The sequence below is a fragment of the Berghia stephanieae genome, chromosome 3, assembly GCF_034508935.2.
Source record: "Berghia stephanieae isolate SIO BIC M18660-M18661 chromosome 3, UCSD_Bste_1.3, whole genome shotgun sequence".
Lineage (NCBI taxonomy): Eukaryota > Metazoa > Mollusca > Gastropoda > Nudibranchia > Aeolidiidae > Berghia > Berghia stephanieae.
In genome coordinates, this window is record NC_088362.1 from 85,528,192 (window position 1) to 85,535,691 (window position 7,500).

Below are 7,500 nucleotides of genomic sequence, written 5' to 3' on the forward strand. Positions count from 1 at the left end.
GGCTCTTCACGTAGTTCACATTTCTCACCGTATTCAGGTGTAAAATGAGTACCTAGACATTAAAGCGTTGTCTCTGTCGGAAAAAAAAATCTTGCCAAAATAGTGTCATGTCTCGTTCACTTTTGAATTTTGATGTACATAGTCTATAGATAATTGTGAAGCCGTGCAAATAGAATGATGGGAATAATATGCAGAACCTTTATAAGTCTTGATAAAACCATATTTTTATATTTGTATAAATCGCTCGTTCATCCTATTCTAGAATACGGAAATTGCATCTGGAGCCCATTATATAAAAGACAATCTATTAGTATTAGAAGTGTACAGATGAGAGCCACCAAAAAGATTTATGCAATACAGTATTTATCTTATAAGGTAAGGTTAGAATTTCTTGACTTACCAAGTTTGAAATATAGAAGAATTCGTGGGGATTTAATTCAGGTTTATAGATTGGTACATGGTCTGGATAGGATATAGTTTTCTGAATTTTTTTCATATTCTAATACTACTTTTACTAGAGGGGACAAGTATAAGATTTTTGTCTCTAGAAGCAAAACAAACATAAGACAAAACTGGTTCGGTATTCGTATTGTTCAGAAATGGAACAATTTGAAATTTGAAACATAAAGAATGCAAAATCTATGGATTATTTCAAGGTGTTAGTAGACAGGGAATTACATGATGGGAGATTTATATTTGACGAATAAAACTTTTTTGCACTGCTGTTGACATGGCTTTCAATCTTGTATGTATATATTATGCATTGTTATATTATTATGGTTATATATATATAATATATATATATATATATATATATATATATATATATATACATATAGATAATATATATATATATATATTATATATATGCGCGCGCGTATGTGTGTGTGTGTGTGTGTGTGTGTGTGTGTGTTTGTGTGTGCGTTGATGTGCTTTGGATGTCACGGTTAAAGATTTATGTTAGTACACCAAATATACATGAGTACATTTAAGTTGAAATATTATCTTTACCACGTGTATCATTATTGTAATCTTTAATCAATAGATTTATGGCATTATTATTAATATTAAGGGCATTCAAGGGATTTTATCCTATTTTGCCCTATACCATATGTTATGTTATGTTATGTTACATGTTAAATGTTGCAGTAGGCAAGGGACACCTAGCAAAACGCTTTGACCCCGTTTAGTGGATATTGCGCTACAAAAATGCTCAAGTTTCAAGTTATTATAAACCGTTATTTTAGTTTTTATTCTGAGTTCTCGTTTACTTACTATGGCATTTCCTAATTGACTGCACTAGGTAAAAGTGTGACAAGGAAGACCATAATTTCATAGAAGATAAGACAGACATAAAACGACTCGGGTTTAATGGTAATTTTTTAGCCCCGTCCTTCTGTCTCTTTGTTCCTTGTAAACTGGGGAACGAAATTATGAGACCCAGCAGAACATAGTTAAATTTGGTGTTCGTTGTAAACCACTGTCGAATCCAAGGGGCAGCGAGCGGTGAATAGTTTTATAGATCTGATAGCTCTAGAGACGAGTGTAATAAAATAACAATATTATTTTTCGAACTGATGTCTTTATATGAACTTGCAAATGTGGTTATGAGGTCTAGAGGTATGACACTCGCTTTGGGGTCGGAAGGTCCTGGGTTCGAGCCTCGCTCGGCGCATAGTTGAGTCCTTGGAAAAGGCTCTTTACTCACATTCTCTCACCGTACTCAGGTGTGAAATGAGTACATGGCCTTTAACAGCATTGTCTCTGCCCGAAATTTTTAATTGTAATATCGCCTGACAGGCGTCATGTACCGTCTTACATGTAAAGAGTTGCTGTTGGCCAGGGACCCTTTGTAAAGCGCTTTGAGTACGTTTAGTGAATATCGCGCTATATAAAAAAGTTTTGAAAAACAACTCAAATAATATTTTATTTACATTCTGTATTGAAATATTAAAAAAACAAAACAAAAACAACCGTATCTATCTAGTGATTGAAATTAATATTCAGTGTTATTATTCATAACCTTATGATTTAGTCGGTAAAACAAAGATCTGAAAAAGTGTGCATGGAACAGAGCTAAACAAAGCAAAATTAGAAGAAAAAAAAAACACAAGAAAAAAAGACCATCCCAAAACAATCCGGCTTCCTCGACTGGGGATCGTACCTCAAACCTCCCAAAGGCGATAATCGGGAAGTCTGAGGTTCGATCCTCAGTCGACAAAGATTTATTTTTTTGGGATTTTTGTTTCTTACTTTATTTTTCTTTCTTGCTTTATCAGGTGCTGTTATATATTACATACACACTTGTCTATAGCTTTGTCTTACATCCATGCCTGGTCCATAATTTCTCAATTTGATTTAAGACGGTAAAACCGTTGTGGATGTAATATACAGTAAAGCATAATATTATAATATACGACAATTTAATTCCACCCGCTTATGAGCATAAAGGCTTTAAGTTTCTTTTTCTTTGTGTTTTTTTTTTTTGGTAGTCTTATAATATAGGAAGCTGCTTTTTTCATCGTAGGTGAAAATAGTGTGGTAGGTAATTTTCACCGTACGGTGATAATATCTTGGAAGGTGATTGCTACCGTACGGTGATGATGTCTTGGTTGGTTACTTTAACAAGCTATCCTGTGGCACTACATAGCAAATAATGAGTGTCTTTTAATATGGATTTTATTTAATGAGTTCTATTCAAACCTGTATTGATACGAGTTTTAACGAGCATCAATAACAGGTTTTAATATAACGAGTGAAATTTTAAAAAACCCAAAAACCTTAATCAAAGACACGAATTTTGTGTTTTATCTTTCGGTACCATCGCCACCACCACCTTTACTACTACTACTACTACTACTACTACTACTACTACTACTACTACTACTACTACTACTACTACTACTACTACTACTACTAGTAGTAGTAGTAGTAGTAGTAGTAGTAGTAGGATTTTATCCCATATCACGAACTTTTTAAAGCTATAAATTGTAGATAAAAAAATGAAGATAGACATTTTAATGTTGTCAACATTGTTGACATTCATAGATGCTTTACGGATAAAAATAATGTCGTGGTAGTAATAGTAGTAGTAGTAGTAGTAGTAGTAGTAGTACGAGGGCTCTTTCATAATTAACCGAAAAATGCCTGTAAAATCAGCGTTTTTTATGCTATCAACAAAATTCTTGCATGTGTTCATACCTTGACTCGTCCTTCATTTCTCTACGTAACAGCCAAGTCTGTCGACACACTTCTGCCAACGCTGCACCATGGAATAGATACCCTCTCGGAAGAAATTTCCGTCAAGGTTTTGTAGCCATTTCCGCACATGGTCGGTCAACAAGCTCTTCATCGACATCAAAGCGCTTTCCTGCCAGCTCACGTTTCAGTGGCCCAAAGAGGTGATAATCAGATAGTGCGAGGTCTGGACTGTGTGGTGGGTGTGGCAAAATCTCCCATCCATATTTCTCTAGCCAACCTTGCGTCACTCGTGCTGTGTGGGGTGTAGTGTTGTCGTGTTGCAAAATGACCCCGTTGGTCAACTGCCCTTGGCGCTTTCTGCGAATGGCCTCCCTAAGCTTGTCAAGAGTTTGGCAGTACCTTGCAGCATTGATTGTTTCTCCAGGTTGTAAGGTTTCGAACAGAATAACACCATGACTGTCCCAGAAAACAGTTCCCATTATTTTCTTTGCTGACCGCATGACTTTGAATTTCTTCGCGACAGGTGAGGATGGATGTTTCCATGTCATCGAATCTTGCTTTGTTTCTGGGGTGCAATGGTGCAACCAAGTCTCATCACCGGTGACTATGCTGTCAAGAAAAGTCACATCGTATCCTAGAAAGTCTCCGCCGGCGTTGGCAGTATGCCCGTGAACCCTGCGTGAGCTCTTGCTTCTTCTCAAAAGTTCCCTGCAGATGTCCAATCTTTGTTCTTTATGATTGTCTATCAATTGCTTAGGAACCCATCTTGCGCTGACTTTTCTGTAGCCAAGTTCATCAAATACAATTCTATGGGCAGAAGTTTCCGAAATTTCAAGACTGCTTGCGATGTCATGAAGTTTCAACCTCCTGTCTTGACGAATAAGCTCATCAACTCGCTTCACATTGTCTTCTGACGTCGCTGTTATCGAACGCCCTCTCCCTTCCCTTTCTGTCAAGTCGGAATGGCCGGCTTCAAACAAATTACACCAGTGATAGACTTGTGTATGGCTTATAACATGCTCACCATATACACTCTGAAGTTCTTCATGAATTTCGGTAGGATTCAGACTTTTGGCGTTCAAAAAACGTATGACAGCTCTGATTTCCTCCTTTGACCAAGTTTCAAGGTGGGCCGCCATCTTTAAAATCGTCTAGAAATTCATTGTGCAAAATGATGCACTTCATAATTTCTGGGAATATCCATAAGGAAATAAGGAATATCATGTCGTTTACAGAATTAAAAAATCTCCACTGGTTGCTGAGAAATGGGCATTTTTCGGTTATTTCTGAAAGAGCCCTCGTAGTAGTAGTAGTAGTAGTAGTAGTGGTAGTAGTAGTAGTTGTTGTTGTTGTAGTGAGACTGTAGTAGTAGTAGTAGTAGTAGTAGTAGTAGTAGTAGTAGTAGTTGTAGTGGAGACTGTAGTAGTAGTAGTAGTAGTAGTAGTAGTAGTAGTAGTAGTAGTAGTAGTAGTAGTAGTAGTAATAATAATATAGTAGTAGTAGTAGTAGTAGTAGTAGTAGTAGTAGAAGTAGTAGTAGTAGTAGTAGTAGTGGTAGTAGTAGTAGTAGTAGTAGTAGTAGTAGTAGTAGTAGTAGTAGTAGTAGTAGTAGTAGTAGTAGTAGTAGTAGTAGAAGAAGAAGTAGTAGTAGCAGCAGCAGCAGTACTACTACTACTACTACTACTACTACTAGTAGTAGTAGTAGTAGTAGTAGTAGTAGTAGTAGTAGTATACTACTACTACTACTACTACTACTACTACTACTACTACTACTACTACTAGTAGTAGTAGTAGTAGTAGTAGTAGTAGTAGAAGTAGTAGTAGCAGCATCAGCAGTCGTAGTAGTAGTAGTAGAACTACTACTACTACTACTACTACTACTACTACTACTACTACTACTACTACTACTTACTACTACTACTACTACTACTAGAAGTAGTAGTAGTAGTAGTAGTAGTAGTAGTAGTAGTAGTAGTAGTAGTAGTAGTAGTAGTGGTGGTGGTGATGGTGGTGGTGGTGTTGGTGGTAGCGGTAGTAGTATCTAGTATTATGAATATAAGTAATTATTGAAGCTTACCAGATAATATTTCTGCTCTGATTTTACAGAGGTAGAAGTGGCAACAGCAGCAACAGCAGAAGTAGTGGTAGTAATAGTCGTAGTAGTAATGATAGTAGTAGTAGTAGTAGTAGTAGTAGTAGTAGTAGTAGTAGTAGTAGTAGTAGTAGTAGTAGTAGTAGCAGCAGCAGCAGCAGCAGTAGGAGTAGTAGTAGTAGTAGTAGTAGTAGTAGTTGTTGTTGTTGTAGTAGGAACAGTAGTTGTAGTAGTGGTGGTGGTATAGTAGATGTCGTCGTCGTAGCAGTAGTAGCAGTAGTAGCAGTAGTAGTTGTAGTAGTCGTAGTAGAAGTATTATTATTATTATTATTATTATTATTATTATTATTATTATTAGTAGTAGTAGTAGTAGTAGTAGTAGTAGTAGTAGTAGTAGTAGTAGTAGTAGTAGTAGTAGTAGTAGTGGTGGTGGTGGTGGTGGTGCTGGTGGTGGTGATGGTAGCGATAGTAGTATCTAGTATTAGTAATAATAGAAATTACTGAAGCTTACCAGCTAATATTTATTCTGCTCTGTTTAAATCAACTTGAAACACACTCTGTAAACGACACACCATATAACTACTAAGGTCCAAAACGCATGGAAGTAACAACAAATAGAACTCGCCACATGCTTCGTGAATCCCAAGATCGAAGTATGTACCTAGACAATAGAGGCAGTCAACACTCCACGCTTACCGGAAAAAAATAAAATAACTTTCACTGGTAAGTTCGCACTGCGAGGTATGCCAAGCCATTCGATACCCAGTCACAGAGCCCAGCGATACTAAAATGTTGTGAGCAGAGTGGTCATGATTTACCTCCTCCTCCCTTCGCTTGTCGTGTAGTGTAATGGTCACCAGTCTTGGGTAGGTTTGTCTAGGACTTAAAAAGGTCGCACAAACGCCTGGCTATCACGTCTATTATTTAATCGTCAGGCTATCAAAGTCGGCTCTCGTGTAATAACAAGACCATTGTCCGGTTTATGGCTGTACGTTATTATTATTCTATAATATAATGTCCCGATTTCGATATCTGCTAAAGGGCTATCTTTGTCTTTCACAAGATTTGTCGTCTCATTTTCAGCTCACAACATTTATTATGAGTAGAGCACGCCAGAAACAATGATAAATGAAATACGTGAGGGTTTTGTATATATAGCAATATTCCCCAGATTATTATGTGCTCAAAGCGTTTTTATAACGGGTCCATTAGCTAACAGCGACATGCACTTATTTGCATAAATTATGTACATGTCGGCTAACAACAATATGAAATATATAAAATGAAAATAACGGGTACTGCTATGTATTTTTATTTCTCTAGAGACAACGCTGGTGGTCATTTTTACTCCAACCACCATAGAATACAGACGCTACAATTTATACTCCATTTTATTTTATTTGTTTTCGACGTTCATTTGTTTATTTGTTTTGCTGACGAAGGGTTTGCACCCGAAACGTCCATTGTCTGTATCGTTCCCATTCCGAAACCTTTGCATTATCACCTTTTTCACTAATATTTTCACGATCCTAGGCTTCGGGCAACCCCCACCGTCCTCTGTTTGGTATTTATTAGTACCTTTTCAAAGCTTTTCATTTTTTGTTAATTACTTGGTTACATTTATAGGTTTCACGAAGTCGTTTAGACTTCAGAGCCATTAGGTTCATGCTGACTTATTATGAGAAAACACATTTTAAAATATTTGGCCAGAAAACGACTTGTTCTTCAAATATTGATCGATTGAAATGACCCTGATCTTGTCATGAACTCTCACCCTTGGGGTGTCCATAATTATGTCAAGTTTAGTAGAACGGGAGCCAATTAGTCAAGTATCTTCTCTGCTGTAGTAATATACATATAGAACCACTTATTACTACTTGAGGCATTAGGCCATCGCTGCCTTACTCTGAGAAAATACATTGAACATTTTTCAACAGAAAACGCGTCCTTTAAATATTAATCGATTGAAATGGCCCTCCTTTTGCCAACAAAAAAAAACCCTTTCAAACCTGGGACTTCCACAAGTATGTCAAATTTAGCAGAACCTGAGTGACTGAGTGAAGTGGCCTGCTCGCACTAGTAATAGTGACGCACAAGCAAAAACAACAATAGTTATTGATGGATGTGGGTTACATTTAGATGTTTTACGAAGTCCTTTAGGGCTCATTATTATTATTATTATTATTATTATTATTATTATTATTATTA

At 36.7% G+C, this 7,500-nt stretch overlaps 1 protein-coding gene across 2 annotated transcripts in view; it reads right to left on the bottom strand.

Moving 5' to 3' along the window:
• The window catches only part of LOC144969681 (uncharacterized), a 42,102-nt gene extending 35,955 nt beyond the window's left edge, over positions 1 to 6,147 (bottom strand). The window contains exon 1 of one of the 2 annotated variants that reach the window (XM_078908831.1): positions 5,804 to 6,147. The gene's annotated coding sequence lies outside the window, so the exon portion shown is untranslated. The remainder of the gene's footprint in view (positions 1 to 5,803) is intronic. The other variant, XM_078908830.1, reaches the window with a different exon arrangement.
• Positions 6,148 to 7,500: the final 1,353 nt, after the last annotated feature.